The sequence below is a fragment of the Peromyscus californicus genome, unplaced genomic scaffold (genome assembly GCF_007827085.1).
Source record: "Peromyscus californicus insignis strain IS unplaced genomic scaffold, ASM782708v3 Scaffold_15__1_contigs__length_86483966, whole genome shotgun sequence".
In the NCBI taxonomy this organism is placed as follows: Eukaryota; Metazoa; Chordata; class Mammalia; order Rodentia; family Cricetidae; genus Peromyscus; species Peromyscus californicus.
Genome location: NW_026294447.1, coordinates 14620636 through 14646895, shown reverse-complemented (window position 1 = coordinate 14646895; position 26260 = coordinate 14620636). Strand labels below are relative to the sequence as shown.

At 41.5% G+C, this 26260-nt stretch overlaps 1 protein-coding gene across 3 annotated transcripts in view; it reads left to right on the top strand.

Moving 5' to 3' along the window:
- Positions 1-26260, top strand: part of Stxbp6 (syntaxin binding protein 6) — a 247811-nt gene that overhangs the window by 71944 nt on the left and 149607 nt on the right. The gene's annotated exons all lie outside the window — the stretch shown is intronic.

Here is a 26260-nt window from a genome sequence, read left to right as displayed (position 1 = left end):
TGGAAACACTATTATTCTCTCCTCCTTAGATAAGGCATAGGTTGACCAAATTTTGGTATGGCTAGAAAATGTTTGTGTTTCTTTATTTCTTTTTCTTTTTTTCTTTCTTTCTTTCTTTTTTTTTTTTTTTTTGGTTTTTTGAGACAGGGTTTCTCTGTGTAGTTTTGTGCCTTTCCTGGAACTCACTTTGTAGACCAGGCTGGCCTCAAACTCAGAGACCCACCTGCCTCTGCCTCCCGAGTGCTGCGCCACCACCACCCGGCATGTTTGTGTTTCTTTAGTGTAGTTAAACACTGTCCAAATGGGAGCTAAATTAAGAACCAGTGACTTAAGTTTTTAAAAAAGAAAAAATATTAGCTGGGTGGTGTTGGCGAACACCATTAATCCCAGCACTTGGGAGGCAGAAGCAGGCGGGTCTCTGTGAGTTCAAGGCCAGCCTGATCTACTAAGGAAGTTCTAGGACAGCCAAATCTATACAGAGAAACCTTGTCTCAGACAAAAAATCCTTTCTTTGTTTTGTGTGTGTGTGTGTGGGGGGGGGTGTTTTCCTTGCACCTATGTCCATATGACATGTGTGCGCAATGGTAGTGGTGCTAATAAGGCATCAGATCTTCTGAAATTGGGCATACAGACCTGGGTGAGTCACCATGTGGGTGCTGGAATTGAATCTGGGGCTACTGGGAGAGCAGACAGCACTCTTTTTTTTTTTTTTTTTTAAATTTATTTTAATTTATTTTGCAATACAATTCAGTTCTACATATCGGTCACGGATTCCCTTGTTCTCCCCCCCTCCCGTCCCCCTCACCTTCCCCCCAACGCCCCCCCCCCCCCATTCCCATCTCCTCCAGGGCAAAGCCTTCCCCACAGACTGAGGTCAACCTGGTAGACTCAGTCCAGGTAGGTCTAGTCCCCTCCTCCCAGGCCAAGCCAAACAATCCTGCATAGGCCCCAGGTTTCAAACAGCCAACTCATGCAATGAGCACAAGATCTGGTCCCACTGCCTGGATGCCTCCCAAACAGATCAAGCCAATCAACTGTCTCACCCATTCGGAGGGCCTGATCCAGTGTGGACCCCTCAGCCATTGGTTCATAGTTCATGTGTTTCCATTCATTTGGCTATTTGTCCCTGTGCTTTATCCAACCTTGGTCTCAACAATTCTCGCTCATATAAACCCTCCTCATTCTCGTTGATTGGACTCCCAGAGATCCACCCAGGGCCTAGTCATGGATCTCTGCATCCAGATCCCTCAGTAGTTGGATGAGGTTTCTAGCACAACAATTAGGGTGTTTGGCCATCCCATCACCAGAGTAGGTCAGTTCGGACTGTCTCTCGACCATTGCCAGCAGTCTGTTGTGTGGGTATCTTTGTGGATTTCTGTGGGCCTCTCTAGCACTTTGCTTCTTCCTGTTCTCATGTGGTCTTCATTTACCATGGTCTCCTATTCCTTGTTCTCCCTCTCTGTTGTTGATCCAGCTGGGATCTCCCGCTCCCCCAAGCTCTCTTTCCCTCGACCCTCGCCTTTCATTACCCCCACTCATGTCCAGGCTGTTCATGTAGATCTCATTCCATTTCTCTGTCATTGGGCGATCCCTGTGTCTTTCTTGGGGTCCTGTTTTCTGGGTAGCCTCCCTGGTGATGTGAGTAGCAGACAATTCATCCTTGTTTCATGTCTAGTATCCTGCTATGAGTGAGTACATACCATGTTTGTCTTTCTGAGTCTGGGTTACCTCACTCAGGATGATTTTTTCTAGATCCATCCATTTGTCTGCAAACCTCATGATGCCATTGTTTTTTTCTGCTGAGTAGTATTCCATTGTGTATATGTACCACATTTTGTTTATCCATTCTTCAGTTGAAGGGCATCTGGGTTGTTTCCATGTTCTGGCTATTACAAACAATGCTGATATGAACATAGCTGAACAAGTGCTCTTATGGTGTGGTTGAGCATTTCTTGGGTATATGCCCAAGAGTGGTATAGCTGGATCTTGGGGGAGATTGATTCCCAATTTTCTAAGAAAGCGCCATATTGATTTCCAAAGTGGTTGTACAAGCTTGCATTCCCACCAGCAGTGGAGGAGAGTTCCCCTAGCTCCACATCCTCTCCAGCATAAGGTGTCTTCAGTGTTTTTGATCTTAGCCATTCTGACAGGCGTAAGGTGGTATCTCAGAGTTGTTTTGATTTGCATTTCCCTGATGATTAGGGATGATGAGCAATTCCTTAAATGTCTTTCGGCCATTTGAGTTTCCTCTGTTGAGAATTCTCTGTTTAGTTCTATAGCCCATTTCTTAATTGGACTGTTGGGCATTTTGATGTCTAATTTCTTGAGTTCCTTATATATTCTGGATATCAGTCCTCTGTCAGATGTGGGGTTGGTGAAGATCTTTTCCCATTCTGTAGGCTGTCGCTTTGCCTTGTTGACCGTATCCTTTGCTCTACAAAAGCTTCTCAGTTTCAAAAGGTCCCATTGATTGATTGTTTCTCTCAGAGTCTGTGCTACTGGTGTTCTATTTAGGAAGTAGTCTCCAATGCCAATGCGTTCAAGACTACTTCCTACTTTCTCTTCTAGCAGGTTCAGAGTAGCTGGATTTATGTTGAGGTCCTTGATCCACTTGGACTTAAGTTTTGTGCACGGTGATAGATATGGATCTATTTGCAGCCTTCTACATGTTGATATCCAGTTTTGCCAGCACCATTTGTTGAAGATGCTTTCTTTTTTCCATTGTGCACTTTTGGCTTCTTTGTCAAAAATTATATGTTCATAGGTGTGCGGATTAATGTCAGGGTCTTCAATTCGATTCCATTGGTCCACATGTCGGTTTCTATGCCAGTACCAAGCTGTTTTTATTACTGTAGCTCTATAGTAGAGCTTGAAGTCAGGGATCGTGATGCCTCCAGAAGTTGTGTTATTGTACAGGATTCCTTTGGCTATCCTGGGTTTTTTGTTTTTCCATATGAATTTGAGTATTATTCTTTCCAGGTCTGTGAAGAATTGTGTTGGTATTTTTTTTTTTTTTTTTTTTTTTTTTTGGTTTTTCGAGACAGGGTTTCTCTGTGTAGCTTTGCGCCTTTCCTGGAACTCGCTTTGGAGACCAGGCTGGCCTCGAACTCACAGAGATCCGCCTGGCTCTGCCTCCCGAGTGCTGGGATTAAAGGCATGCGCCACCACCGCCCGGCTTGTGTTGGTATTTTGATGGGGATTGCATTGAATCTGTAGATTGCTTTTGGTAAGATTGCCATTTTTACTATGTTAGTCCTGCCTATCCATGAGCATGGGAGATCTTTCCATTTTCTGACATCTTCTTCAATTTCTTTTTTCAGGGACTTAAAGTTCTTGTCATATAGGTCCTTCACTTGCTTGGTTAGTGTTACCCCAAGGTATTTTATATCACTTGTGGCTATAGTAAAGGGTGATGTATCTCTGATTTCCTTCTCCACTTCTTTGTCCATTGTATATAGGAGGGCTACTGATTTTTTTGAGTTGATCTTGTATCCTGCTATGTTGCTGAAGGTGTTTATAAGCTGTATCAGTTCCTTGGTGGAATCTTTGGGGTCGCTCAAGTATACTATCATGTCATCTGCAAATAGGGAAAGCTTGACTTCTTCCTTTCCAATTTGTATCCCCTTAATCTCCTTATGTTGTCTTATTGCTCTGGCTAGAACTTCAAGTACTATATTGAATAAGTATGGGGAGAGTGGACAGCCTTGCCTCGTTCCTGATTTTAGTGGAATTGCTTTGAGTTTCTCTCCATTTAATTTGATGTTGGCTGTTGGCTTGCTGTAAATTGCCTTTATTATGTTTAGGTATGTTCCCTGTATTCCTGATCGCTCTAATACCTTTATCATGAAGGGGTGTTGGATTTTGTCAAATGCCTTTTCTGCATCCAGTGAGATGATCATATGGTTTTTTTCTTTGAGTTTGTTTATATGGTGTATTACATTGACGGACTTTCGTATGTTGAACCACCCTTGCATCCCTGGAATGAATCCTACTTGATCATGGTGGATAATTGTTTTGATGTGTTCTTGGAGTCTGTTTGCCAGTATTTTATTGAGTATTTTTGCATCAATGTTCATGAGGGAGATTGGTCTGTAGTTCTCTTTCTTTGTTGTATCCTTGTTTGGTTTAGAAATTAGGGTAATTGTAGCCTCGTAGAAGGAGTTTGGTAATGTTCCTTCTGTTTCTATTGTGTGGAACAATTTAGAGAGTATTGGTATTAACTCTTCTTTGAAGATCTGGTAGAATTCTGCGCTGAAACCAACTGGTCCTGGGCTTTTTTTGGTTGGGAGACTTTTAATGACTGTTTCTATTTCGTTAGGGGTTATTGGACTATTTAAATAGTTTATCTGGTCTTGATTTAACTTAGGTATGTGGTACCTATCCAGAAAGTTATCCATTTCTTTTAGGTTTTCCAGTTTTGTCGAATAGAGGTTTTTGAAGTATGACCTGATGATTCTCTGGATTTCCTCAATGTCTGTTGTTATGTCCCCCTTTTCATTTCTGATTTTGTTGATTTGGATGCTCTCTCTCTGTCTTTTGGTTAGTTTGGATAAGGGCTTGTCTATCTTGTTGATTTTCTCAAAGAACCAACTCTTTGTTTCATTAATTTTTTGTATTGTTCTCTTTGTTTCTATTTTATTGATTTCAGCTCTCACTTTGATAATTTCCTGGCGTCTATTTTTCCTGGGAGACTGTGCTTCTTCTTGTTCTAGAGCTTTCAGGTATGCTGTTAAGTCTCTGGTGTGAGATTTCTCCAACTTATTTATGTGGGCATTTAGTGCTATGAATTTCCCTCTTAGTACTGCTTTCATAGTGTCCCATAAATTTGGATATGTGGTGTCTTCATTTTCATTGATCTCTAGGAAGTCTTTAATTTCTTTCTTTATTTCTTCCTTAACCCATTGGTGATTCAGTTGGGTATTATTCAGTTTCCATGAGATTGCAGGTTTTCTGTAGTTTTTGTTGTTGTTGAAATCCAACTTTAGACCATGGTGGTCTGATAGAACACAGGAGGTTATTCCAATTCTTTTGTATCTGTTTAGATTTGTTTTGTGGCCAAGTATGTGATCAATTTTAGAGAAGGTTCCATGGGGTGCTGAGAAGAAGGTATATTCTTTTTTGTTAGGATGGAATGTTCTGTAGATATCGATTAAGTCCATTTGAGTCATGACATCAGTTAAGTCCTTTATTTCTCTGTTAAGTTTCAATTTGGGAGATCTGTCCAGTGGTGAAAGTGGGGTGTTGAGGTCTCCCACTATTAATGTGTGGGGTTTTATATGTGATTTAAGCTTTAGTAATGTTTCTTTTACATATGTGGGTGCCCTTGTGTTTGGGGCATAAATATTCAGAATTGAGACTTCATCTTGGTGGATCTTTCCTGTGATGAGTATGTAATGCCCTTCTTGATCTCTTTTGATTGATTTTAGTTTGAAGTCTATTTTGCTGGATATCAGGATGGCTACACCCGCTTGTTTCTTAAGACCGTTTGATTGGAAAGTCTTTTCCCAGCCTTTTATTTTTAGGTAGTGTCTATCTTCGAATTTGAGATGTGTTTCTTGTATGCAGCAGAAAGATGGGTCCTGCTTTCGTATCCATTCTGTAAGCCTATGTCTTTTTATAGGTGAATTAAGTCCATTGATATCGAGGGAAATTAATGACCAGTGATTGTTCATTCCTGTTATTTTTTGGTGGTGATGTGTGGGTACTTCTATACGTTGGGGTTTACTGCTGTGGCTTTATCTGTTGCCTGTGTTTTCGAGGGTGTATCTGACTTCCTTAGGTTGGAATTTTCCTTCTAGTGCTTTCTGTAGGGCTGGGTTTGTGGATAAGTATTGTTTAAATCTGGCTTTGTCATGGAATGTCTTGTTCACTCCATCTATGGTGATTGAAAGTTTTGCTGGGTATATTAGTCTAGGCTGACATCCATGGTCTCTCTTAGTGTCTGCATTACATCTGTCCAGGTTCTTCTGGCTTTCAAAGTCTCCATTGAGAAATCAGGTGTTATTCTGATGGGTTTGCCTTTATATGTCACTTGGCCTTTTTCCTTTGCTGCTCTTAATATTCTTTCTTTATTCTGTACGTTTAGTTGTTTAACTATTATGTGGCGAGGGGACTTTTTTTGGGGGTCTAGTCTGTTTGGTGTTCTATAAGCTTCTTGTATCTTCATAGGCATTTCCTTCTTTAAGTTGGGAAAGTTTTCTTCTATGATCTTGTTGAATATATTTTCTGTGCCCTTGAGTTGGTATTCTTCTCCTTCTTCGACCCCTATTATTCTTAGGTTTGGTCTTTTCATGGTGTCCCAAATTTCTTGGACATTTTGGTTCATGACTTTGTTGGCTTTAGTGTTTTCTTTGACTGATGAATGTATTTCTTCTACTGTATCTTCAACGCTAGAGATCCTCTCTTCCATCTCTTGCATTCTGTTGATTATACTTGCATCTGAAGTTCCCAATCGTTTTCTCAGATTTTCTATTTCCAGCATTCCCTCTGTTTGTGTCTTCTTCATTTTTTCTATTTCCCTTTTCAGGTCTTGGACTGTTTCCTTCATTTGTTTCATTGATTTTTCTTGATTTTCTCTCAGAATTTTATTGTTTTCTTCCAGGACTTTATTGATTTCTTCTAATTTGTTTGCCCTTTCCTCTAGTTGTTTACAGCGTTCTTCACATTTTTTTGTCTTTTCCTCTACACAAGCCTCTAGCTTCTTCATGATGTCATTCATAAGGCTGTTTTCTTCTGCTTCTTCCAATTTCTGATGTTCAGGTCTAGGTGTTGGAGGAGGGCTAGGGCCTGGTGATGTTGTATTGCTGTTCATTTTGTTGTATATGTTTCTGCCTTGACGTCTGCCCATCTCCTTGTGCTTCGTTACTGGCCTTATCCGCACACTTGGTTCAGCCAGACCAGTGTTCCAAAAGGGAAGTCCAGAGCAAGATGGGAGCTGGGGGCCGGCCTCTAAGTCTCAGGAAGAGGCTTGGGGCTCAGGCGGATGGGCGTGGGGACAGGGCGTGGAGACTGCAGGGCCTGCCAGGGGTCTTGGAGAAGGGGATCCTTCCCGGTGGGGCTAGCAGGGAACCAGTTTTCCAAAAGGGAAGTCCGGGGCAAGATGGGAGCTGGGGGCCAGCCTCTAAGTCTCAGGAAGAGGCTTGGGGCTCAGGCGGATGGGCGTGGGGGCAGAGCGTGGAGACTGCAGGGTCTGCCAGGGGTCTTGGAGAAGGGGATCCTTCCCGGTGGGGCTAGCAGGGAACCTGCCCGGTGGCCAGAACCTGGGGCCAAGTTGGGCAGGTCTTCTCTGGAGTGGCTGGTGCCCAGGGATGGGGTCCGGGGCAAGGAAGGGTACTCACCAGTTTTCCAAAAGGGAAGTCCGGAGCAAGATGGGAGCTGGGGGCCGGCCTCTAAGTCTCAGGAAGAGGCTTGGGGCTCAGGCGGATGGGCGTGGGGGCAGGGCGTGGAGACTGCAGGGCCTGCCAGGGGTCTTGGAGAAGGGGATCCTTCCCGGTGGGGCTAGCAGGGAACCTGCCCGGTGGCCAGAACCTGGGGCCAAGTTGGGCAGGTCTTCCCTGGAGTGGCTGGTGCCCAGGGATGGGGTCCGGGGCAAGGAAGGGTACTCACCAGTTTTCCAAAAGGGAAGTCCGGAGCAAGATGGGAGCTGGGGGCCGGCCTCTAAGTCTCAGGAAGAGGCTTGGGGCTCAGGCGGATGGGCGTGGGGGCAGGGCGTGGAGACTGCAGGGCCTGCCAGGGGTCTTGGAGAAGGGGATCCTTCCCGGTGGGGCTAGCAGGGAACCTGCCCGGTGGCCAGAACCTGGGGCCAAGTTGGGCAGGTCTTCCCTGGAGTGGCTGGTGCCCAGGGATGGGGTCCGGGGCAAGGAAGGGCACTCACCAGTTTTCCAAAAGGGAAGTCCGGAGCAAGATGGGAGCTGGGCAGCAGACAGCACTCTTAATCATGGAGCCATCTCTCCAGCCCAAAGGAACTTTCTCAGGTCCAGCCTAGGACTTTGTTGATAAGATCAAGGTCTTAAAAAAGACTTTCATATTTTAAAGTTTGGATCCTAGCAGGGATTTTTGTTGTTGTTGTTTATTTTTGTTTTCATTTTTTAATACCAACAATGGACAAAGTACATACTAATAATCTTGTTTTATATTTGGCTGAGCACAGACACATAATATTCTAACGTTTTTAAGCTTGATTCTCCTTACTGCTCTGAGATTTCTTACAGACACATAATTGAATGAAAAGTGCATGGTCCAGAAGGCAGTTGGATTTTGCCTGGTATATACCTATAACTGAAGGACAACAATTTTCTTTGTCTTTTAGACTTATATTTTTATCTGCCTGTTTCTAGTCATAAAGTCTCTGTGAGTGGTAATGGGGTTCTAACAATCTCATCTCAGGGAAGCCGTATAACAATCTCTCATGCAGTTGGAGATAATGACCTGGGACTTTCAACTGCATTCCTGTTACAGTCAGCAAGGCCTTCAGTTTGGAAGTGTAAAATGACAAGAGTTGTTTTTGCCTTGCATTCTAAAAGAGGAAAATCCCTTGTTCTGAAAGTCTTCATCCTTATCATTTTGTTTTTTAATTGTGAGAGGCTACGTAAAGTAGATTTGGCATTTTAACAGACAATAGAATGGAAACCTGGGAAGGAAAGGGCCAGGTGGCTTTGACACGCACATTTGTTTCATTATGCTTTTTTCCCTATAAATAACAAAGTAACAGCCACCTTTATTTTCTGGTTTATGTACAATTGGAAGCATATCAGTTCTGATAAACTAATGTTTTAACTAACAAGCCCATCCATATTTTTTTACCTTTTATGTGCCGAGTATCCTCGGTGCTGAGGATACAGGTATGAGAAAAAAATTATGCAGGTTAGATGGGCTACTGTGGACAATAATTGCTTTAAAAATTCACATAATTATAAATTATGAAGAAGGCAAAAAGGAAAAATACAAGTATGCATGTCTGGGAGAATTAGTCCTGTTTGGTAGAGAGGGCTTCTGTGCTGTAAATCGGCTGTGGGTGAGCAGCGTTCAGGCAGAGCAGTGGTAGTCCCTTGTTTCTCTTGTTTCCTCTGGACTACTAGGGACAACTTCTGTGTAGCTGACCATAAGTAGGAGATTTTGAAGTAAAAGCCCCCTTCTTGCTATTAGTGTAAATTACTGTCCTTTCTGGGAAGCCACCCCCTTCACCCACTGAAGCATGGTTGACGAAAACCAGCTATTCATTTATAACAGGCAGATTTTGTATACATTAGGGCAAGGTCTGCAAATAATTTTTATCCATCCTTTCAATACTATGAAGCATTAAAATGGAGGTAAAAAGGAAGCTTGCAAAATATGCATCTAGGCACTGATATATTAATATAATATCTTAACTAGTGTTTATGTGAATTTTTCTCAGTGTCATGCATAATTTATAATCTGAGAACCAGAGGTCTGTGACCATAAAGATATATATAAAATGAAGGGTTTTTTTGGTTATGTAGCTATTATTTTGGAAGGAGAAAGATACTCAATCCAACTTATTCACAGTGAGATTGACTTTGACAATTTCTCAATGGTCACCCAGGTCTAACTTTTCGAGCGAGGTATTATGACCCATACCTTTAATCCCAGCACTTGGCAAGCAGAGGCAAGAGGATCTCTGAGTTCAAGGTCAGCCTGGTCTACAGAGTGAGTTCCAGGTCAGTCAGGGCTACACAGAGAAACCTTGTTTCAAACAAAACAATAAAATAAAACAAAGAAAGAAAAAAAAAGAAAAAAACAAAGAAAAAATTTTCATATGAAAGTCTTATAAAGTGAAGCGTAATCACAGTACCACATAGTAAATATCTTACAAACAATATACCCTATTGCAGAAAATCACTGACATATTTCTGCTTTTTCCAATCCAATATCATGTTGTTTTGCTTTATGGAATTATGAGCTGTATAAGCCAAGAACTTTGTCTTTAATTACTCATAATGCTTTTCACATGGTACTTACTCTTAAAACATCAGTAAATCTCAAAAGAACGGTATGGGGGTGAGTTGAAGAGCATACTTATATCAACAGCCATTTTCTTAGCATGCAAGACACTTTCCACACAGCAAATTGGGCAGGATTTTCTCACGACCAAGTCCCACAATTTTTAAAACTTTAATTTACTTTCATTTAATTTTTTACAATCCTGCTATGTTGCCCAGGACTGGCCTCAACCTCTTGAATTCAAGTGATTCTCCTGCCTCAGTTTTCCAAAACCCTGAATCCATAGGCCCCCAACTTTAATGTTTTATAATTCTCTCTTTGCTGCTTACCTCTCCAGCTACTCTCTCTGTGTGAATCAATTAATACTATTTTTCTTACTGACTTTTCAAATTAAATTTCAACATAGCCACAAATATACTTTCCCCAGAACACAGCAGTGTACATATACGTCATTAACTCTAGAGTTCAATATTTGTTTACATTTTCTTTTTGTAGCATCCCTCTAAGTAAACTCTGGAATGGTATACAAATGCTTCCATACTAAGATATCTCTATGACTGGCATTCCTAACACATTAGTTCCCATTTTTTTCCTCTCAGAAATGATAAAAATGAGAAAGACCAGCAATAAAAATAAAAAGACCCGTCAGTAATGCCGAGTGGTGGCAAGCGTGTAGAGGTGTGTGAGCTCTAATGATCCTGGGAATCTAAAAGTGATAGAACTACTTTGGCTTGAAATTTGGCAGTTTTTAATGAGGTCAGATATATATCCCTATCCTAGCCACATACATACAAGAAATAAAATCCTGTGTCCACTTAGAAGATTGTCATTTGTGCTCCTAAGCTTTATTCATAACCATAAAATCCAGAGATAATTAAATTCTCCACCTACATGTTGAATGAATAAAGAAATATTTTATAGATGTACGGTAGAATTTATCCAATAGTGAAAAGAAATAAACTACCAATACATGCAGCCACATGGACAGACATGTGTGAAAAAACCTCATTAGATTATTCTAAGCCAGAGCTGATATGTTCTTCTCAGTTCCTTATAGCACCTCCCACATTGCTAGCTAAAGTTATATAGTAAGTGCTTATTGGAGGCTGTTGGTTGGATTTATGATTTGCTACTTGCCTGATTAGGGTATAGACTTGACTTGGAACTATTAATACATTTCAAAGGATAAAGACACAATTTATCTCTCCATGATAATATGAGTCTATAAATTAAAGCTGAAACATGCTAAATTAAAGTTACTTTATTCTTAGAACTCAGTTTCCTGCTGAACATTCTGTAATTTCATCCTTACAACCTGTTTACTAATCCCATTTTAATTTGGTATGTATAATATTTGATATTAACTTTCATATTCATAAATGGATAAACTCTTTCTCTGGCTGCCACTTTGTCCCCACTAAAGGAATACATGGAAACCAGTTTTTGTGATTAGCACATTCTTTTACATATCTGTTGAAACAGAAAACCTTAGTTCTTTTCAAAATTATTGTAGATTTGTAGAAAGAGCAAAATTGTCTTATTAAAAATCAAGTTCTGAATACACTGTGATGAAGTAATTTATGTACATATGTTCCATGGAAGGCTGTAGTGTAGAGTAGGAGGATGGGAGCTGTTGATCCTGCCCTATATCTCAGCAGCTGTTAACCCTCGGTGTTCCTTTGAGTAACCCCGGAGCCTTTCAAGCATGTGGCCCCTTGAGGATGCACCATACCAGGATGCTTGGGAAGAAGGGTTAAAAGCATGGGGCTCTCAACTAAGGCTGAAACATTTTTTGCTATTTGAGGGTCTTACATTCTGGATTGTCCACTGGAATATTTGATATAATGACTTATTTGGGGCACTCGGTTTAATTTTAGAAAGTACTTTTTAGTTCCCTTGTTTTCTTTAACCCTGGATAAGGATCTACAGTTTTATGTTCGAACATAAAACTGTAGATTGAAAAAAGATCTAGGCTGGTGCTATGGTCTCCCGACCCCTCTGACTGCTCAACAGTGGTAGAGAGGTACCACTTTTCACATGTACACTATCTTCCTACTCAGGTCTTAGGTGTTAATTAATAGACTTTCCTACAGGTATAGTGCTTGTCAGAGTAAGTCTATGTTATGAAGATTTGTATGTAAATTCAGCCATAAAATTAAGTAACTCTGGAAAGCAGTGGCGTACAAAACAAAGTTTCCCTTCTACCTTATTTCTGTGACTTTCTTTGTAGTCTTTTAAATTTTATAAAACTGCAGTTTTCTCTGTAATAATGTTTATTGAGTATTTGTGTCTTTGTGATAAACATTTGGTTAAAGTAGCAGTGGTAACCATTGTTTATGTGGAGTTAAAAGAGAGGGCTTTCTTCTCATATGTGATCACATATTAATGGCATCACCAAAGCTTCTGCTGTACTGTGTCAGTCGAGTCCCTGTAGCAGGCATGGTTGCATCCTTTCCCCAATATTCACTCATTCTACCCTTATATTAATGCTATGAGTAGTTCTGTCTCACTTTTCAGGTGAGGAACTGAGGACAGACATGAATTAGCTTGCTTAAGATTGTTGTCATAAGTACTTGGCTTTGAACATGAGTAGCTTGATTCTAGTTTGTATTCCCTCAGTGTCTGTGTTCTGCTTTTGTCTGGTGGGTGTAAGTTGTGTGAGAAAAGAATTCCAAAACCAAATATACTTTCTCACTCTCTCAAGCAGCTGATGACCATTTCTTGGCTTTTCCGTCTTTCCTACAGGTTTATGCTTTTGGTTTTGGCTGGATGGTAAAATTCAGAAAGCCAAGCTGTTAAACCTGTGCACATTCAAAGATGTTATTGGCAGATCTATTTGGGTTTTAGAAAACTGATTCCCCAGGGAAATTCAGTATCTCCTCATAGTGACCTGGCTATGTATAAACTTGGTTTGTTCCTTCGTATAATGGAAGTGTTCTTAGATGTCCTTATGATTCTAGATCATTTCTTTTGAAAACTGATGGTAAGTGACATCATTATATTTTCTCAAGCCCCTTTGAATAGAAGAGCCCAGCAATAGACAACTAAGAAATGAGTATGTGCCATCTCAGTTAATCTTCACACCAGCTTCTGTTATTTCTACTCTACAGATGGCAGAGCCAGGGCTAAGTGGATAAGTGCCCTTAACGCCGTTGAACAGCTAGAAAACACAGGGCTGAGACCACACATGAGACTATCCGCTCCAAAGTATACACGCTTTTAAATATTATTTTCCAAGACAGGGCTAGGTCTAAGGAACCGGGCTCTCCCATTCCCTCAACACAACATGATAACATTCCTTGAGCAGAATGTTCTGGTCTCTGGGGACTTAGAGGAAGTCCTGGCAGGCACTCCAGCTTTTCTAGTGGTTTAGCACGCCGGCAGAGTTTTCTTTTTCCATTCTCTCTTGTGTGTGTTCCAGGACCCAAACCAGATGGAAATAAGGGAAAGCTCTTGACAGAGGCCGGTGCCAAAACATTTCATTTAAAAAGGAAGCGCCATCTGTTCACTCTCCCACCACCCAACCCTCTGTTTCCAGGAGCAGTTTCACAGCTGACTCACTCACTTGTGTCGGGGTTTTGATTAGTTTTCACTAATTGCAAAGGCAGAGTAAGTGGTTCAGGCGTCCGAAGGCAGAGTTCCCTCCAGATTGTGGCTGGCAAGGAGCTGGAGGTATCTCAGACAGCAGCTGACCAAGGAGCGACTGTTGTCAAATGTACACGTGGTTCCTCGTTTGGGGATTTTCTGAGCTTTTGCTTTTAGAGGCTAGCCTCTAATATCATCATCTGCGATGTATCAGTACACCGTGGGCAGAGACATAGACACTGAGAGTCCCTCTTGCTCCTTGCATTTCTACCCCTGCTTTTGTAGAGCACCAAGTTGGGAATTTGACAGATGGCTGCTAAAACACTGACTACTGTCTTTGTCACAGCTTGTGGCTCAGTGTTCTGGTCCCTACAATGGGAGTGATTTCTGTACTCAGGGCAGTTTGAAAGGGAACCAGGCTCTGTATATGCCTATGTAGTGCCTGATCCATAGATGGCATTCAGATTGAGCAGCGTCAGGTTTGTGCTAGGCAGTGCTAATTAATCTGTGAGGTTTTACAGTGTGCTAATTTATACCTGTGAAGTGCTGTCACACAGCAGCTCATATTTGGTTTACCTGCTGCTTCTCTGGGCCTCCCTGCCCTGGCATCACTGGCTCTGCTCGCTGTGGTTGTGGTCCAACAATGATCCCAGTCATTCTGAACCTTGCTTTCTAAGTCAGCTTCTTTTAAATCTCTTTACGCCAAAATTATTTCCAGCCTCCTTCCCCCTCCTCCACTCTTAGGTGGCTTCATATGCACTGTTCTGTTTCGGGGATTTGGGTTGAAAACTTCTTCTCTAATCTCACGAGTGTTTGTGTATTGCTGAGGATGTTGGGCATTGAAGTCAATTATGTTCAGGCCTCTGTATCCACCTCTATCAGGAATGAAAACTGGCTTAGTCCATCAGGTTCCTTTCCCTGAAATGGGAGATGCTATTTTCCTACACCTATCTTCACTACATCAAAAGAAAAATGAAAACAAAATAGAACAAAACATTCTCTGGGGTCAGTCAAGTGCACTGCTAATCAAACAACAGAAGTGGGAGAGGCTGACCCAGATGCCTGGGGCCCAACTTTTCAGCCAGCTCGGGTTCTTGTTTGTGTTTCTGCAACTCTTTCCTGTTACTCTCTGTGTGTGTGTGTGTGTGTGTGTGTGTGTGTGTGTGTGTGTGTGTATGTGTGTGTGTGTGTATGTGTGTGTGTGTGTGTGTGTGTGTGTGTGTGTGTGTGTGTGTGTGTGAGAGAGAGAGAGAGAGAGAGAGAGAGAGAGAGAGAGAGAGAGAGAGAGAGAGAGAGAGAGAGAGAGAGGATTGACATTTTACCCTGGTTAGTCATACTAAACCATATGCAGAGTTTTCCAGAAGAAACTACTAATGACCTGAACCCCAGTGCACTTGGCAGGTTTTCCAGGATCATAAAGCTCAGAGGGCCAGTTAGCTACTGTGCTCTAAGCACAAGTGTACTTCCAACCGCCTCCACATTGGCACTCAGCACTGCCCTGCTGGGCTTCCTCAGCTCTGTTCCCACCACTAGATGTGAGCTTCTAACAGGGGTGGGCTTGTAGCCCAGAGCTCTCTGCCCACAGGGCTGTGGTCAGGGTCCTCCCACTGATCACTGAAGCCTGAGGTGGGGGTGGGAGACTTCCTTCACTCCTGCTGTCTTTCTGGTTTCCATAATGCAAAGCCTGAGCTCAGGACTAACTCAGGGTTTAAGCTAGATCATAGCAGCGGGGGCTTCCTTTGTCTCTTTACAGAAGTTGCTCTAACTCACAATGAGATGCTGCTGGTGCCTATCTCTCAGTTTCCTTTGCGCTCATTAAACTGCTGAGCAGAACATTTTATTCCACCTAATGGCCCAGTTACCAGGAAGAAAATAAGGAAGTTTCTCTTGCCTTCAGATTTTTAGAATCATCCAAAATGAGCAATTTATAAATGTTTCCATTGTGACCCACAGTAGGAAGCTGTTATCTCAGAAGTTTGAAGTACCTGAGTATTTTCCCGGTAGAAAGAGTTTGTATTATGGAGAATAAATGATCATATAATGGACATTGACTACATCAGACCATCCTACAAATGCTGTTTTCTCATAGGAATCATTTTCCGTCTACATTTCCTACAAGAGGGCTATCAAGATAAAAATGGAAGCTGCATTTTGTGTTTTAGTTGTGACCTCTCTGACGATGTTAATGCTGTCACTCCCACCCCACCTTCTCAACACATGTTATTTTTTCATCTACCATATGTGGACCCCATGAGGCTGAAGTTGTCGACCTCAAGTTAAACTGCATGCTCTGTTCTTATCTGATTAATGAACCACACCGCTCTGAGAAGCTATGAGCGCCTGGAATTAGATTTGACACGGCAAGCTTATACCTGTCCTTTATTCCTTAAGATCCAAATATCTGTTTTTATAAAGGAAATATTGGAGGTCCAGAATGGTCCTCTTAAGCAGAATGCACATAGTTCTGACTTCTGATCTGAATTCTTTCTATAGTAGATGGAGCCATGAAGTTTAGCTCATCTCTCTGCATACTTTTGCATGCATACACACTTACATGTAATATGCACATAGATGAAACATGCACACACATATGCACATGTTGTGTTTAAAACAAGTAATATACACTAAACAAAAAGAAAAAATCCAATGGGAAATATGTGCAAATCCTGACATTGGCTTTTTAATGTTCATGCTTTTTAATATTCCTTCATTATGATATTCTAGATATAATTGCCCTCTTACTTAACATGGTAACAAGAATTTATTTTGTGTATTCTTTATGAAGATAATTTGAATGGTTTGTTGTCTATCATAGCATGTTTAACCATTTATCTATGGCTGGATTTTTTTTCCAGTTTTCATCATGAGGAATAATGGTCTTGATATTGCCTTTTGTGGTCTCTGAGACAATCAGCATCTCACTGTTTAACTCATGCTGACCTCAAGGGTAAGATCCTTCAGCTTTGGTCTCCAGGTGCAGTCATGAACCACCATGCTGGCTTTGCATGCATTACTGTTAGATGAGTCAACTGAGAACTGCAAGGATGATGGATAGGAAATACCTACAGCACTGGAGGATGGCGTATGATTGGAACTTTAGCCCTCTGTTCTGTATTAGAGCTTTGCCATGGACCAAACTTAATTGACTTCAAAACGTAATTCTGGGTGTTGAAGAGATGGCTCAGCAGTTAAGAGCACTGGCTGCTGTTGAAGAGGTTCCCAACACCCACATGGTGGCTCACAAGGTCTAATTCCAGGGAGATTTGCTGCTCTCTTCTGACTGCCACAGGCATTGTTTGCACATGGTGTGCATGTATACATGCAGACAAAACACTCTATAAAGTAAATTAATCTAGTTGAAGAAAATACTAAATCTCCCAGACTCAGTGAAATATTCTATTCATTTTGTGTATTTAACAACCAGTGGGCAATACTCATGTTATTTAATGCTGCTCCACTTGAAGTCCTCCTCGATATACAAGATGCTGGAAACTTTAGGGATTATGCTACCATTTGATTTCCACACTTATTTGAGGGTATATCTAAGTGTACTGTCATGTGTGATTGAGACTGTGTTTGCAGAGAAGGGAAGAAGGTATATGAAACACCTAGAATCCAGCCATACCATGCTGCAAAAGAGGAACTTAGGTGTCTGGTTAGCTTGATTGTGAAATCATTAGTCCTTTTCTATTGTATTTGGTAGATGAGGTGTGAGAGAAATGATAAATATCAACCAAACATGTTTATGCTTTTCATTTGAGGTCAGTGCATTTAATTAATAATTCACATTGACATTTTATCAGATACATCACCTGAACCTACAAAGCAATTAAGGTGAAGGAAAATACCTTCTTAGGATTTTTTCCACAACTCTAGAATTTTATGTCTAAAAGGAACCCACAGCCACTCTCAAAGTTAATTCCAAGAACAAGAACAAGACTCACAGAGACTGAGTGGATGGCCCAGTACCACAGAACTACTATAGTTAGGCAGGACAAGAAAGATAATATTTCACTTCTTACCAACCTGATTTTTGACTCTGGCTGCAGCAGATTGGATGAGGAAGGAATGAGTGTCAGGTGAGTTTGACTTGAGCGGCTCAGGTGAACTTTAGGATGTATCTCTGCAGTTCCTGTTCACACCAAGATGAAGGGCGAGCTGGAACACACACCCTTGGCCCACTGTGGACCAGGAAGGCATCTGTCTCTTCTAAGGTTTCTTATTCTAAGACTATGAATTCATCCTTAAAAGGCAGATGTATAGGTCTATCCCTCTTCTCTGCCACTTTCTTCTAGACATAGAAGGGGAAGTACTTTGAAAGGAAAAGCCCAGTGTCACTTTCTTTATTTTTTTTTTAATTAAATAACTCACCAACTCCCAATGTGTGCTGTCCACATACTTGTAGGTGTCGGGTTATCCACTGGAGTGTGGCCAACCCACGAGGAGCCACATACTAAAAATCTGACTCTCTCTCCCCATCCAAACCATCTAGTAGCCATGGCTCCTTGGTTAGGGGTGGGAGCCCATGAAGCACCCACTGCCATGCTAGAATGTTGACTGGCTTGATCCTGTGCAGATAACCACAGCTGCTGTGTACCTTCTGGTACCATGAATGCTAGCCAGGAAGGAAGAAGTTTCTGGTTGGACACCAGCTCGAGTCTCCATGTTCAATAACATAAGTAAGTGTTGTTTTCAGCAGTAGAGCCTTACCTTCAGATCATGGAGAGTAACTAATAGCCTTGGCAATAGTCTGTGATGTTTTTACAAGGTTAGGAATATATAATTCCTATATATTAGGAAGCTTCTATGATATTAGGTTTCCATATGGCTTTTTAAATGGCCTTTAGTTGTCTTTCCTTTACCTTCTGTGAGGCTTTTCTTTTTGGAGACAGAATTTCCCTCTGTAGCCTTTCTGTTCTGGAACTCACTCTGTAGACCAAGGCTGCCTCAAACTCTCAGAGATCCACCTACCTCTGCCTCCCCAGTAGAGGTATTAAAGGTGTGCGCCACCACTACCCATTACCCTGCCTTCCAATCCTCCCTGTTTAATACTTCTACTTTCCCTTTTATTTCTCTATAACTTTATACTCTATCTCCCTTCCTTTGGAAGCTCCCCTTATTCTACCCTCATCCTTTATTTGCTACCTATAACATCTGTGGTTATTCAGATCAATACATACAAATCTAAAACTTAAAAGCATACACACATATCTCAAGCATCCACAAATATGAGAAAACATGAAATATTTGCCTTTCTTAGGTCTGGGTTGCTTCACTCAGGATGATTGTTTCTAATCCCATCCGTTTAGCTTCAAACTTCCTAATTCCATTTTTCTTTTTTTTTTTTTTGGTTTTTCGAGACAGGGTTTCTCTGTGTAGCTTTGCGCCTTTTCCTGGAACTCACTTGGTAGCCCAGGCTGGCCTCGAACTCACAGAGATCCGCCTGGCTCTGCCTCCCGAGTGCTGGGATTAAAGGCGTGCGCCACCACCGCCCGGCTAATTCCATTTTTCTTAACAGCTGGTTAATATTCCATTGTGTAAATGTACTAAAAAACTGAACATCAAGAAAACAAATTACCCTATTTAAAAATTGACTACAGAAATAAATGGAGAGTTCTCAAAAGATGAAACAAAAATGGTTGGGCTGAGAAACACTTAATGGAATGTTTAATATCCTTGGCCATAAAGGAAATGCAAATTAGAACTATTTTGAGATTTCATCTTACCCCATTCAGAAGAGCCAAGATTAATAAAACAAAGGACCACTCATGGTGGTGAGGATGAAGGGAAAGGATGAAGGGAAAGGGGAGCACTCATCCATTGCTGGTAGAAGTGCAACTTTGTCCCACTGCTATGGAAATCAGTGTGGCAGTTCCTCAGGTAGCTGGGAGTAGATCTACCCCAAGATATACCCAAAAGACTATACATTCTACTGTAGAGATACTTGCTCATCTGTTCTCATTGCTTCTCTGTTCATAATAGCCAGAAATTGGAAACAGCCACAGTACTCATCAACTGATATATAGCTGAACTTTTTGAATGATTCATAATGAAATAAAATAAAATGAAAACTCCAGACTCCTGACTAGAGTTCTTAGAGGTAGTAGTCTTGCTAGTAGTCTACTAATAACTCCTGGCCGGTATGCTATATTCAGTTTGTAAAGGCTCTGGCTTAAGAAGTAGCTGCTAGATGTGGTGAGCATCCAAACACGAGGAATGCCCATCACCATGACTAGCAACTAGTGTCTTCAAAAGATGGTGTCAAATAATTGTACCCTACCTCAGTTTGTCTGTTCCACTGAAACCTGGCTGATACAATTATTTGTTTCAGTTTTAATGTTTGTTTTGAACTGGACTGTATGCAAACATCTGCAGCTTTGCTTTTGGTACATTATCATCAGGTTGGGCTGGAATTTATTCAGTTCTGATGCTTCTTGGCCTTTTGTACAGTTTTTAAAAAAGGAAACCTGCATTTCCTTTCTGGACTTGCTTATTATTGATTCATACAAGGGAGTCTCCTTCTTTGCTGATACAGCAATGTCCTTGGTTGCTGGATGGGCCGTTCTGTTGGGCCTAGTACTTTTCCTTATTTGTACATGATTTTATCTCTCTGTTGGTTGTTATACTGAATATGTATAGATTATTTGTTTTAGGGTTTCTATGCCAACCTTCTTTAGGAAAGACATTTTTTGAAGTTAAATTCCCACACAGTGGCACCACACCCACATCCACAGGCTGCATTCCAAGGTATCTTGTATATGCTGTTCTTTCCAACATCCCTATGATACAATTTAACTAATAAACTATATTATAACAGTATACTGTAAGAAGGCATTGAAAACCTGAGTTATTTCTGGAATTTTCTATTTAATATTTTTAATGGCTATTGACTACTGGTAACTCAAACCAAGGGAAGCTGAAGCAGAGATGAAGGGAGACTGCTGTGTTCTGTTTAAGACATTTAGTCATGCCACATTTCCTAAGAGAAAAGTAAGTCACAGGCCTCTATTTTCACTAGACTTTGGAGCTGCTATAAACACGACTTTTTCCTTTCTCCAGAAACATAAGAGTTGGCCCTGAAGTTGAACTCTATTTCCTTTCCTTTTAAGCATTGGGCATCAAACCAGAGCCATGTGTGTTAGGCAGACACCCCACCACTGAGCTGTGTTTTCAGCTCTGTACTTGAGTTTTAGACAATCAGGGAGCACCAACCCTGCTCTGCCTGTTTCTCTGGCTATCACTGGCTGCTCAGATGCCTTTTGCTGGCCAGCACCTCTGCATCCCATCATGCAATCTGCTACTTCTTTATTCTGAAATCCCTCTTTCCCTTTCCTCTTAGAAACCCAATTGCTTAGAGGGTCAGATCTAAAATGTTAGTCAAGAAATATTACAGCTTTTGCTGTAATAAAAGCCTTTGCAAACTGCTGTGTCACTGCTAATGGGCACATTTCCCCACTTTTCCATGAGGTTTGTTCCCGTAGAAGGTGATTTTGGAAAGTAGTGTTTCCAAATTTTGCATTTATCCAACTCCTGTGGGATGTTCTGTATGCTGTGAATGTGTTGCTCTGATTGGTTGATAAATAAAACACTGATTGGCCAGTAGCCAGGCAGGAAGTATAGGTGGGATAAATAGACAAGGAAGTGGAAGGCTGAATCAGGAGATGCTGCCAGCCGAAGCCATGAAAAGCAAGATGTAAAGATACTGGTAAGCCACCAGCCACATGGCAAGGTATAGATTTATAGAAATGGGTTAATTTAAGATGTAAGAGCTAACAAGAAGCCTGAGCCATTAGGCCATACAGTTTTAATTAATATAAGCCTCTGTATGTTTATTTGGCTCTGAGCGGCTGCAGGTCCAGGCAGGACTGGAGAAAACTGCAGCTACATCCAACAATGATTATTATCCATTCTGTGCTTTACTTTTTTGGGGGGGGGGGTCGAGACAGGGTTTCTCTGTGTATCTTTGTGCCTGTCCTGGAACTCATTCTGTAGCCCAAGCTGGCCTCGAACTCACAGAGATCCACCTGCCTCTGCCTCCCAAGTGCTGGGATTAAAGGCGTGCGCCACCACTGCCCAGCCATTCTGTGCTTTCCTAAAGTTCACATTCACATTCAGGGTTGGTACACACAATATGCCGAATACTTGGATTACCATCTTGATCATTGTCATACTTTTCTTTAGAACTTTTTGTGTACTATGAGATTTACCTGGAGTTTAGAAGGTAGCCTATTGCATGGACTTTGCATTTCATTTAGCTTATTTTTTGGTGTGTTTGTATTTTAACAAAGAATAGTACTGAAGAAATAAAACTTGATGCCCAAAGAGCCTTGTGTTTTACCTTTTCATAGACTGGCTAACTAGCACCAAGAATACTGTACATGCCTCTTTTAGTTTCAGAAGCAATATTTGTGTGGTTTTTAAAATCTCTGCATACCCAGCCTTACAAATAAATGTTTTCTTGCTTCCCATTGTGGTGATAGGATCTTATTGCCAAGATTCTCTACATAATGTTTCAAACTTGCTTCCTTTCTGAATCTCATTTTATTTTGAGCTATAGCACAGCTCTGTGAACACTGAGGTCAGGAACAAAAAGGAACCTTTTTCTCTATTTAATATATTCTTTAAGTCTTTGCTGGAAATAGCAGGTAGCAAACATGGGGAGAGTTTTGGAGAAATGACTTTAGATTTCCTTGTGACCACTTTTAATTTTTGCCTAGATGTAAGACTAGACCAGCAGTACTCAAAAATCTTCAGAAGATGTTATACTTGGTTTAAACAAATACATTGTAACTAACTAGTTAGCATCCCAACCAGTTCTGGGTTAAAAATGAAATCTGGCTTGAAGTAATTCCATAGATTTAATTACTCTTTAGGTAAGTATACCGAATCCAACTGTTACTTCTAAGTCTTGTTTTGGGACTTTGTGCAGTATCGTTTTTTCTAAATTTTGTGTGGGTCATAAAAACAGAGTTGTCATTTTCTGTGGGTCATAAAAACAGAGTTGTCTGTGTACGCAGTGAAAAGCCACTTCTTAAGTGAATCTCTTCCATCATTCCAACAGTACCAGAGTAGAGAAACATGTGGCCCAGTATGGTTCAAGTGATAGTTCTGTGCACATAATCCATGCTTCTTCCATTTTTTGGAAAACAGCAACTCAAGTAACTCTGTAAGAGCAAGGGCTGGGAGGAGAGAGAAGCATAGACTTTCTAACTATGAAGCCTGTGAAGTTCACAAAGAGTCCCTTGGCCATTTAGAGCTATAATTTTCACCTATCTAAAGGCTAATTGCAAACCTGATGTGTGGTGGGGCACACCTGTAATATTAACACTCAGAGGCTACAGCAAGAGGTTCATAAGTTCAAGGCCAGACTGAGGTATATAGTGAGACTTGTCTAAAAATGCCAAATCAAACAATTGAAAAATACTTATTTTAAAAATGAAAGCACTATCATAAGACAAGCACAGAATGGATGTTGAAGGTTAAACCTATACAAGGCTGGATGTATGAAGAAGCTAAGTATACTGGATAGTTAGGGTGCTATACCAGAGTGCTGGTCCCACACAACTCTGTTTACATCTCAGCCATGTCTCTCCAGGTCTGATCACAGAATATGCTCAACTTGTGTGAACTGCCTTACTCTCCTGATGGAAAAGGCATCCTGTACCTTATGGATTTGGTGTGGAAGTTGTAGACTAGCCAGCTCCTAGCCTGGTACACCACAGACCTCAGTCAGACCTAGTTGACCTTGCTGAGTACAGTGTGTGCTGTGGTTTGGTGAAAAGTGTAGAATCCTGCAGAATGTGGCTCTGTTCTCAGTGATCTGAAGAGCTACAAGAGTACTTAAAAAGTAATACGTCAAAGAGCAGAATGCAGTAAGACACATCACTGCTCTGTGTCTAAGTTACCTGCTGACTGACACTGGGAGTGCCTTGCCCTGACCTCACCATGAGTGTGAGGGTTAAGTTTTCGGCTTTGAAGGCAACATCAGTGTGTTGCCAAACAAAACAATAACACAAATACCTGTTTTATTGTTTTATGTGAGGCTTTGATTTCGTCTACCTTGACAACCAGATAAACACCTGCTGTGGTGGTTTGAATAAAAATGGTCCCCACAGCTCATAGGGAATGGTACTATTAGGAGGTGTGGCCTTGTTGGAGTAGGTGTGGTCTTATTGGAGGATGAGGTTTCAGAAGCTCAAGCCAGGCCCAGTGGCTCACTTGCTCTTCAGGCTCCCTGAGGATCCAGATGTAGAACTCTAATCTACTTCTACAGCACCATGTCTGCCTGAACACCACTATGCTTCCTGCCATGATGATATGGACTGAACTTTAAACCAGCCCCAATTAAATGTTTTCCTTTATAAGAGTTCTTGTGGTCATTGTGTCTCTTCACAGCAATGAAACCTTACCTAAGACACCACCTTACTGTTTTGTGTTAGGTTTTGTTTTCTTTTACTTTGTTTTTAAGCTATGCTTATGCTGTCAGTTCTTAGTTTCTTCTTCAAATATCTCTGTGGTAGAGAGAATCTTAAGCTCCAGTAAGCTATAAGCTGCTGTGTACCCAGTCCTCAAGGATCTTGAATTCCTTAAAGCTTGATAACATTCATTCAGGATATAAAAGAAACTCCTGAAAACCAATTTCTGGTTTAACATTTTTTTCCCTGTTCATTTTTATGCTAATGCCGTTTGTTTGAATTTTTTTTCCCTTCAAATGAGGACTTACTTTGCAGTGTCTCAATCCCAGAGTGTGTCTTGCGTATCTCCACATGCAGTGCAAAGCCTTCAGCTGCAGGTGCATCAGCCTCTAGGTCAGGATGCTGAATTCTCTATTGAAGTCCTTCTCTTTACTGTATGACTTCAGTCAAAGGTGCAGTGAGTTCGGCCCCTTAATTCTGACCCTGTGACCAAATCATTAAGAGGCAATGTTTTTTTTTCTTGCTACATCACCCAGTTGTCTGGCAGTTGAAACCCCAAATTTCTCTTGTGCTTTTTTATATGTGAGAGAATCAGTAGCCAATAGTTTGCATGCTATAGTAGAAAAAAGAACATGGGCTTTTGAGTCAAACAACCATGGATAGAGTCTTAGATGCCACCCATGTGTATCTTACACAGATACCATGGAGACAGGTTGTTCTCCCTTTGTGTGTTGCTTCCTTAGCTCTGAAACTGATTGTTTGCAGTGACTGTAAAGATGAGAGGTAGCATGTGTAGTACGTCTTACTTTCTTCTGGCACCTACTGGTTGCTATTGAATGAAAGCTGCAGCTATTATGGCTGTTATCTGCTCAATTGGTTCTGATTCTGTTATCTGCTCTGGTGGCATTGGTCTCTGAAACCTATCTCCAGATCACCTGCCAGATGCTCTGTGCTCCAAGGAGCACCCTCACTTTCTCTGTACAGCTGCTCTGTACCACTGCTCATCACTGGCCTATGCCGAGGTATAAGGATTCTGCTAAGGGATCAGACTGCAATCCCATTTTACCATGTCAGTTTGAATGTCCTTTAACATTGCTGGTGATGTAAAGCTCCATGTCATCAATTCATATCACAGACATTATTCATATCACAGACATTCTGTGTTGGTTAGTTGGAGCTGTCAACTTGACAATGTAGAATCACCTGGAAAAAGAGACTTGATGAGGAATTACCTAGATCAGGTTGGCCAGAGGGCATGTCTGTGAGGGATTGTTTTGATGTTAAATGGTCTAGAAAGATGGGAGAAGAAAGCTAGTTGAGAATAGACAAGCAAACAGGTAAGGATCCATGTGCTCCTTCCCTCTCTGCTCTTGACATGATGGGAGGCTTTGAGTACTTACTTAACTTCCTGCAATAATGGATTGTAAATTGAATCACGGACCAGATGAGCCTTTCTTCCCCTCTGTTTCTTTTCGTCACTGTATTCTATCACAACAACAGAAATGAAGTTAGAACACATGCCTAGTGGATAGTGCGCAGTGGACAGGGAATTTCTATTCTGTTATCTGTTCCTATCAACAAGAACAACGGCCATGGAAGCGTGGGAAGCCGAACAAACAAAAACCAGCGATGAGTTTTTCCTGTCTGCACCTTGGTGAAGACCCGGAGGCTGCAGCAGGTTAGAAAGCTTTTGAGGCAGCTGAAGCACAGGAATGGCCTGAGTGGCTTGTGGATAGTTTGACATCACGTGAGTCTCCCTGGTCAAGAGAAATGGTAGTTAACATCTTCAAGTGGGCATCTCATGAGTCCGTTCGCTATTGGAGACTGTGTTAGTTGTCCTCCTTAAGAAATTTATTCTGTCTTCCTGCCATAGTCAACAGGATTTCTGTAGACAAATGGTTGAGAAGTAAGGTACTTTCAGATAGGAGCAGTAAAAAATAGCTATAGTAATTAAACACCTGTTAAATGCCAGTTACTGGACTGCAGCAGCTTGCATGCATAATTTTGTGTAATGCTTACTCCATGCCTCCCAGCAAGCTCTCAGGACCTGCCCCCCAAGGGCTGACTTTGCAGGTATGTGCTGCCATGCCTAGCTTCCTCCTGTCCTTTTTGAGACTTGTTGCCAATGCTGGTGTCCAACTCCTGGGATCACAGTCTTCCTACCTCAAGGTCAAAGCAGCTAGTACTACAGCGCATGCCACTGCTCTGCAGAGCCTTCCTGTTATGAATAGTATGCAGGTCCGCTTAGTTAAAGCTTCCTTTCCCTTTCTGTTGTCTCCTCTCCATTCTGCAGAGCAGTT